The following is an 8,760-nucleotide window of genomic DNA, read 5'->3' as shown; positions in this document are numbered from 1 at the left end:
TATCTCATGCTATTATATATATGAGGGGGGTGGTGTTAGTCTGGGTAGGCTAGAGAAACAAATCTATAGACACATATATGTGGATAAGAAAGAGCTTTATATACAAGAGCAGTTGAATATTGAGAAAATATCCCAGTCCAGATCAAGTCCATGAGTCTGATATTAGCCCATATGTCCAATACCAGTCTATAAATTCTTCTTCTGACTCAGGAAACACATGCAATGATGCTGAGTGCAGGAAGATCACAGGTCAGTGGGGGGGGGGGGGAGTCTTGTGGATACAGTAGCAGCGTGAGCATCTCAGCACTGGCAGGGGTCTCCACATGACGTCTCCAGCTCCAGAGTTCTGGTTCCATCAGCCTCTCTCCATGTGTCTTCTCCACAGGGATGTCTCGCAGAGAGTCAGCCAAGAGAGAGTGTGCCTCCCACCTTCAAGGAAATCCAGGAGTTCCCAGAATCCTCAGGGGAAGGCCATGCCCACACAGAGGTCTCATTGGCTATGACCCAATTGACAGACTACACTCCACCCCTTCACTCTTAATCCTCTCAAGTCCCAAATTGACACCTGATTATGTAAAAACCAGAATTTTTATTTTTCAAAGCTATGTATTTAAATATGTTTTACAAAACAACCTTATCGTCTTCAAAGTACTCTCCATTACACGTTGACACATTTGTCGAATCTGTGACTCCACTCTTGGGAACATTTCTCAAGCTTGTCTGTCTGGATGGCTGGCAGCACCTCCCTCGGTTTTTTCTTCACCTGTTCTACATCATCAAATCGCTGTCCCTTCATGTCCCTCTTCATTCGTGGAAATAAAAAGAAATCACTGGAGGTGAGTCAGGTGCGTGGGGCAACAGAGGCATGCTGTTTTTAGCCCCAAACTGGCGCACTGAGATGGTTGCATGAGCAGGTGCATAGTCCTGTTGGCAAAACCAGTCCCTGAGTGTGCCACAAATCAGGCCTTTTTGTCTCCCACTGTGACTCAGTCTTCTCAGAACCTCGAAGTAGAAAGTGAGATGGACAGTCTGACCTGGTGGAATGAACTCCAGATGCTCGAGGAGTCCACTTCTTTTTTCTGGGAAGTTGATGGGCATCCAGACGAGGTTTGTCACCAATCAACACTTCGCCCTTTTTGAATCAAGAAAACCACTGTACACTTGACTTTTCCCCGTAGCACTGTCCTTGTAAGCCGTGCACAACATCACAGCGGTTTCTGCAGCATTTTTCCTGAGCAGGAAACAGAATTTCACAGCCTGCTGTACTCTTAAATCAGCCATCACAAAAAAGGGATGTTCGAATAGCATTGCTTTTATGAAAAAATTCACTGTGACCAGAGAGAGCCTTCCCAGGGGATGCCACTGGGTGCACTAACTCAGAGTGAGGTGCGTGCTGCTCACCTAGCGGTAAAAATGTATATTACGAAAGCTTCCCCCAAGGGAGCTTTTTACATTTTTTGGTACCTCCCATATATATGTATATGTATGTGTATATAGTTCTATACATATAAATGTAATTTCAGGAGCCCTGGTGGTAATGCATTGGGCTGCTGTCTGCACGGTGGTCAGTCTGAAACCCCCAGAACCTCTGAGGGAGAGAGACTGGGCTTTCCACTCCTGTCAACAGTTACAGTCTGGGAAACGCAGAGAGCTGCTATGAGCCTGCTTTGACTCGACATACGCGGTACACATACACATGTGTGCATATATCATGTCCCATTCCTTTTTACATATGTGTGTGCATATAGAATGTCTCACATGGTTGTAGAATTGGGTGAGTCCAGCCCAATTTTCAGTCCATGGATCAGATGGTAGGCTGAGGCTCCTCCTGATTTGAGTAGCCTGCGGAGATCAAAGAACCCAAGGTCAGCAGGTAAGGCTTGTGATTGCAGAGGCGAATGAGTCCAAGGTGCACAGGTCAGATGGCAGGCTGCTGATGACCCCTGGGACTGGCAGGCAACAGGGCAGACCATTGGCTCCAGTCCAAAGAACTGGAGGTCAATGAGCCAGACTCAGGATCCAGACTCAGCAAAGAGCCAGCAAACTTTCCACAGCATCTGTTTATATAGGAAGCAATCCTCACCCTCAAGGAAACTTCCGTTCACTGGCATCAAACCTGTGATTTCAGTAACACCTGCAGTAACTGCTGCACTCCACCACCCTGATATCCCAGAACTGCTGGGCTGCGCACAGCAGATCCCACATGGAGCTGGTTACATTGAGTTAGGCACATCATGGGAGATGGTCGGTGGTAACTGATGGACCACGGAGGAGATTGGGCCAGTTAAGGTGGGACAAAGCCCAACGACCACAGTGTCTCCCATTGCTGGTCTTGCCTCCTTCTCCAAGAGGCTTCTAAGGCTTTCATGGGACCCCAATGCATCCAGGCTTACAGAGGTCCTACAGGACATGCACCCCTGGGTGTTCATGGTCTCCAGGACATACACCCCTGAGTGTTCATGATCCTCCAGGACATGCACCCCTGGGGGTTCATGGTGCCCAGGAACAAGGCCAAGAGTAAGCCCACAGGGCGGGCACACCAGCCACCATCCCACACCTGCCCTGCTGCTCCGGAGCAGGAACCTGGAGCCTCTCTGGGGACATGTCTCCAGGACCAGGTCTGCTACTCAGCAGACCTGCAGGTCCTGTGCTCCCACCTGCTGAGGCAGGCAGAAAGGACAGGGACAAGGGACTCTCCCCATGTCCCTTCTTTGCTGGCTGTGCAGGGCCATTCCTGAAGTTGGCTGTAGAAGCTCTGGGTGGATGACAGGTGTGCCAGCAAGCTGGTGGGGACAGCTGTCAGATTGCATGGGGTCTCCCACCTTCCTCCTGGAGCTGGGGTGAGGGTGAGGGGCACAGGGAACGCGAGACAGAGCTGAGCTGGCATCTCATAGCCGTGAAGACCCCCACCCTGGTCACCTGGACCCTGGAGGACCGAGCAGAACTGCCCTGAGCGTCCTGAGCTGACAGCCCCCCCGCAGAAAGCCTGGCCAGCTCTCCGTTGACAGGCGAGCGCTTTGACCATGGTGCCGCAGAGCCTTCTGTCACGAGCCTCACCCCTCCAACTGCTGGGGACTCCTGGTGGCATGGCAGTGCAGTGCCCAGCTGCTAATGGAGAGGCACCGGGAGTCCTGCGGAGGCCGGGCCTGGCGTTGGGCTGTACAGAGACCAAGTGGGAGCGCTCTGAGCCTGGGGCACAGAGCGGGCGCTCCACGGGGCTGCCAAGGAGGCAAGCCTTCTCCCTCGGGGAGCTGTGAGGTTCAACCTGCTGACCTTGCAGTTAAGAGCCCAATACCTAACGCTCAGGATCTCATGAGTTCACTGCAGGGGCCACGGGGAGTGGGACAAGAGCAAGTCCAGCACGGCAGGGAGGCCAGCTGCTAGTTCTGCAAGCGCATGGGGGCATTCTGGACCCTTCCTGGGACCCAGCAGGAGGACAGGTAGTCACCCTGACTGCCTAACTTGTCAATCTCTGGGCATCGACAGCGTTCTCTAACCCAGAGCTCAACACCCCGCCCAGAAACTCCTTCAGGCCCCCACTTTCCTAAGAGGCAAAGAGCACCGTGCAGTGGCCCCCAGGCCGGGCCGTGGGAAGGGCCGCTAGTCCCAGGTTTGGGACTGTAACCAGGCCTTTCCCAGAGAGCTGTGGCCCCTGGGGACGGATGAAGCCCCTGGCCCCACAGGAAGTCCGGAGACATGGGAAGGGGCATTTCTGGAAGAGCTTCTCTTGAATTGTGCTCGGAGGGTGCGTGGGCGGTGGGAAAGTCAAACTGGTGTGTGACGAATTTCCTAAGCCTGTTGTTGCGAGCTCCCCCACCCTTCCCAGGCACAGCTGGGCCTTCTCCGTGCACCACCCCACCCCCCACAAGGGGTCCTATGAGGAACTGGACCCTGACCTCCACGCTGGAGAACCGGCCGAGCAGTAGGAGCCGGGCCAGGCTCCCTCTCTGCCACACCAAAGCGACGACCAGATTCATGTTCAGGACAGGGCTGACCTTGAACAAAGAGAACAAAAGTACAGAAGCAGCGACGTCCCAAGGGCTCTGTTGACGCGCGAGTGACACTGCCGCAGGATCAACGTGTCAGGGAGCAATTCCATCGGGCCCTGGGCCCCTGCCCCAAAATCAGACCGATGGCTATTAGGCCACAGAGCCCTGTAGGGCAGCGGAGAGGAGCCCTTGTGGGACCTGGAAGAGGGCCATGGCACAGAAGAGGGCCACAGAAGAGGGCCATGGCATTCCCTCGTGGATTCGAACTGCCGACCAGCAGGCCTGAGCTCCCCCAGGGGTCCTGTTCATTTCTCTGTGGTCCTTAGGGGCCATCGAGGTGGCTCGTGAGAGGCTGGCACTGCCCGTAAGGACTTATAGGCACGCTGGTGGCTTAGCTGGTTCCATCTTGGCAGGCTGGCAGCTGCTCAAATCCACCCCACAGTGCAGCGGGCGCGAGGCCTGGAGGTCGATCTGCCATGCTCATGACGGCAGCCCAGGTGTTAGCCAGAACCCAGCCTATGGGTGTGAAATGAGTGAAGAAGGGGTGAGAGCAAAGGCACCCCCCCCCCGTCCGTTCTCAAGTGACCCTCTGCCTCTAGGGGGTGGGAGACACAGCCCAGCGGGCGGCCTTGACTCTGCCCAGAGGGCAGCTTCTGCACAAGTGTGAGCATGCCAAGAACCGTAAGGTCAGCGGTTTGAGACCACCTGCCCTGTAGGAGAAAGATGAGGCTTTCAGGGAAGAGTTACAGTCTCAGGGCCTTCTCTGCCTGCACAGGGTTGGTGTGGTTGCCGGGACCTAGCTGGAGCGGTGAGTTTGGGGACTGTTTGTCTTTCTGGGAGGAGCGGCTGGTGGCTTCGAACTGCTGACCTTGTGTCAGCCCCAAGTGTCACCTGCTGCCCCGTCATTGCCGCCATCCCCGCGTGCCAGGAAATGCCGCTTTCATTCCTGTGCCAAAGGGAGGCCTTTCGGAAACGCCCTTCTAAGCACCAGCGGGAAGTGCTTGTCCATGAGTTGATTTGGGTTCGAAGTGACCTTGCCCGCAGGGTGTCCCCAGGCTGCCTCTTCCAGCAGCTGACCGCTGGCTCTTCCTGCCACCCGGCGCTGGGCGTTCAACCCACCACCTGAAGCATCACAGCAGAGCCTTAGCTGCTGCCCCACCAGGCCTCCCAGCCAAGCCCGAGTCGGCCTTGTTAGCATGCAGGAGTAAGAAGCTATTTAATTTCACACTCAACTAGTCCTTGAATAATCTCCTTGCACCCGGATGGAAATGGCTATTATAAATTTCCTAATAACATTTGTTTTTAAAGAAGTTATTGAGGCTATGACCCTAACCTGGGGCCAGTTTCGATTTCTTTTTCTTCCTGAGAACACATGGGAGATTAATGTTGATGGCATGTGTGAGAAATGGTCCCTGGAGATCCGTACAAGCCCCCCCCCCACCTCCCTGCCCCCGGGCCCGCGGTGAGGTCCATCCCCCAACAGCATCGGAAGGTCCATGTCCCAGCTTTCTCCTCAACCACCCCTGGTGCGTCACGGAAAAAGCACCCACCTTAGCCTCCAGCCAGCGGCCAGGACGCCCTTCTCTCTCTCGGTCAGCCTGCCTCCCCTCAGGCAGACAATGCAATCTGAGCTGTGCTGGCTCCACAGTGAAATGTTTCTCAGCCCTCGAAAAACACACCTGTCAGCTAGCCGAACGCTGAAACTCGACCCCGGGCCTCCGTGCCGAATGCCCACGCTGCCCCCACCGAAAAAACACTTATTTTAAGGCGGAAAAGGGAAAGAATCCGACCCGTGCAGAGGCATGCCAAGCCGCACAGACGGGACCTCTCAGTCAGGGTCCAGTGCCAGCGCATGGACGCCGGCTTGGGCTGATTTTACGTATTTATTCTTTAAGTAAGAGGCCGGCCAATGGAGATCCCCTCATAGAGGGGTTTAGGAGAGGAGATGGGTTAATTAGGGTGTGAGGTAGTATCGATGAAGAACACAGCTTTCCCCCAGATCCTGGATGCTTCCTCCCCCCAACTACCATGATCCGAATTCTACCTTGCAGGGCTGGATAGGACAGAGGCTGTACACTGGTACATATGAGGGTTGGAGGTACAGGGAATCCAGGGTGGATGATACCTTCAGGACCAAGGGTGTGAGGGACGATGCTGGGAGAGTGGAGGGTGAGTGGGTTGGAAAGGGGGAACTGATTACAAGGATCCACATGTGACCTCTTCCCTGGGAGAGGGACAGCAGAGAAGCGGGGGAAGGGAGACTCCGGTAGGGCAAGATATGACAAAATAACGATGTATAAATTACCAAGGGCACATGAGGGAGGGGGGAATGGGGAGGGAGGGGGGAATGGGGAGGGAGGGGGGGAAAAAAAAAGAGGACCTGATGCAAGGGGCTTAAGTGGAGAGCAAATGCCTTGAGAATGATTGGGGCAGGGAATGTATGGATGTGCTTTATACAATTGATGTATGTATATGTATGGATTGTGGTAAGAGTTGTTTGAGTCCCTAATAAAATGTAAAAGAAGAAAAGAGAAAAAAAATGATTAGGGCAAAGACTGTACAGATGTGCTTTATACAATTGATACATGTATATGTATGAACTGTGAAAAGAATTGTATCAGCCCCAATAAATTGTTAAAATAAAAAAATTAAAAAAAAAAAAAAGAAAGCAGAGAGGAAAAAAAAAAAAAGTAAGAGGCCGGCTTAGCGGACTCGCACCCGCCATCTGGATGTGATCGCACACACGGACTTTCTCCGGACAGTGCTGCGGTCGGCGAGTCTGTCATGTTGCCTGTGACTGGGTTCCCTGGGAAGAGGTCATGCTGTGTGCCCTGGGGCCCAGGAAAAGCAACAGCCTCCCAGCCCATCTCACAGGCTTATCTATCAATCTATCTGTCTATCTATCTATCTATCTACCATCTATCTATCTATCTATCTATCTATCTATCTATCTATCATCTATCTACCTCCCTATCTACCTATCATCATCTATCTATCAATCATGTATCTATCTATCAATTATCTATCTCTATATCTATCATCTATCTATCAATCAATCAATCATCTATCTATCTATCCTTAAACAAGAGAAAGTTGAAGTCCTGCTGTGTCCTGCCCCTCCCGGTCCATCTCTGCATTGGCCAAACAGTGGACTTGTGGTGCCTGGTGGCACAATGGGCAGGGGCAGTCAGGGTCCACTCAGGGGCCATGATGTGTGAGGGAGTCCATCAGACTGAGGATTTCCACCTGGTTTCCCCAGCAGGTTGGAATGATTTCTGACGAGGGATGCAAGGGGACCCCTGGCCTCTACCTGATAACCCAGTGGCCAAGTGGACTGAACACTTATCTGCCGACCCTGAGAGACACCGCTTCAAACTCGCCGATAAGGGGGTCGGCGTCGGTGCAGCTGCAAGCCCACTGGGGCAGCTCTGCTCTGTCCTACAGGGTCCTGGGGGTCAGAAAGGGCCCGCAGCACCCTGGGCCATCGGTGCACACAGAGCCAGGCTGTGCTGGATGTGGTCTGGACCCCTCAGGGAATGGTGGACATCACGGCCAAGCTGACCTGGGGCTGCCAGACTCCAGGTTTGGAGGCCCTTTGACCGAACACAAGGAGAGGAAAACAGACGCAAGACCTCATGTGCTAAATGAAACCCTCCCCAGTTTATCCAAGGTGCAAAGACAGGAGACAGGAGTCTGCGGTCCCGGCTGGGGGCTTCTGGGAAACCCCCATGCAGAGGGGCCTTCACATCTCAGCCGCTGTCTCCCATCCATCTGGCTGCGTCCGTCCTCCAGATGCTGAGTGCCCCTGCGGGTGGGTGGCCGGGGTGGGGGGTCACCAGAGCTTCTTGGGAGAATCAGGCAGAAAGAAGCAGTGAGTGAGTGTCTGCCTTTGGCTGATCTCCGCTGACATGGCCAGCCGGGGCCACTTTGCTATGTGCCCGGTCAAAGCAGCAGCAGCCCTGAGAAGAGAGGTTGTTGATGGTGACACTGTCCATGGGACGGGCCAGAGGGCCAGGCACTCACCACTCAGGAAGCTGTCCCTCAGCAAACTTCTTCTCTGTCCACCTACCTGTGAGAGGCAGGTTTATTGTGCCAACCTGGCCAATAGCAACACGTGGGGTTAATCAGGTCACAGTTTAATCAGAGGACAAAGAGTTAAATGGTTCTGCAAGGCCCAGCCCCTCCCTCTTGCTCTCTGGTGATTGGAGCTAGTGTGCTGGAGTGTAGGTGCGGCTGCTGTAGCTAGTTCTCTACCCCAACCTGTGAGCTACACTACCTGTGGGCCAGGCAAACCCGTGGATCGTGTCGCAAGAGCTTGAGGCTCCTTCAAGACCTCCTTCTCCACACTGCTGGTACGTACATCGCTTGAACTTGAGGCCGGTGGATCCTGTCATCTTTCAGCATGAGTTCAATATCCTATCAGGCCTACTTCACTAAGCTCCTGAGCTACTCACTGTTGCTGGCCCGCCCTGCTGCTTGCTGCCTGTGGGCAGACTGCCTGCCTTACCCGAGGGAGGACTCTGCTGCCTGCTTCCTTGACCTTGGACCTGGTAGTCCATGTGAGTTGAAGGACTTCCAGGGAAGTGAGTTGAACTGAGCCCTCTGTACTGTTGCGTGGACTAATTAGCTGTCACATTCCTTCTCGCTGTATCAACCTATCCTTGTGTGTGTGTGTGTGTGTGTGTGTGTGTATATATATATATAAAATCACAAGTGCCCTGGTCTTGTTTCTCTGGAGCCTAACACACAACGGGATGGACTCCACTGTGCT

Source organism: Tenrec ecaudatus, chromosome 11, assembly GCF_050624435.1.
Source record: "Tenrec ecaudatus isolate mTenEca1 chromosome 11, mTenEca1.hap1, whole genome shotgun sequence".
NCBI classification, from domain to species: Eukaryota; Metazoa; Chordata; class Mammalia; order Afrosoricida; family Tenrecidae; genus Tenrec; species Tenrec ecaudatus.
Note: the sequence above shows the minus strand (reverse complement) of the source record.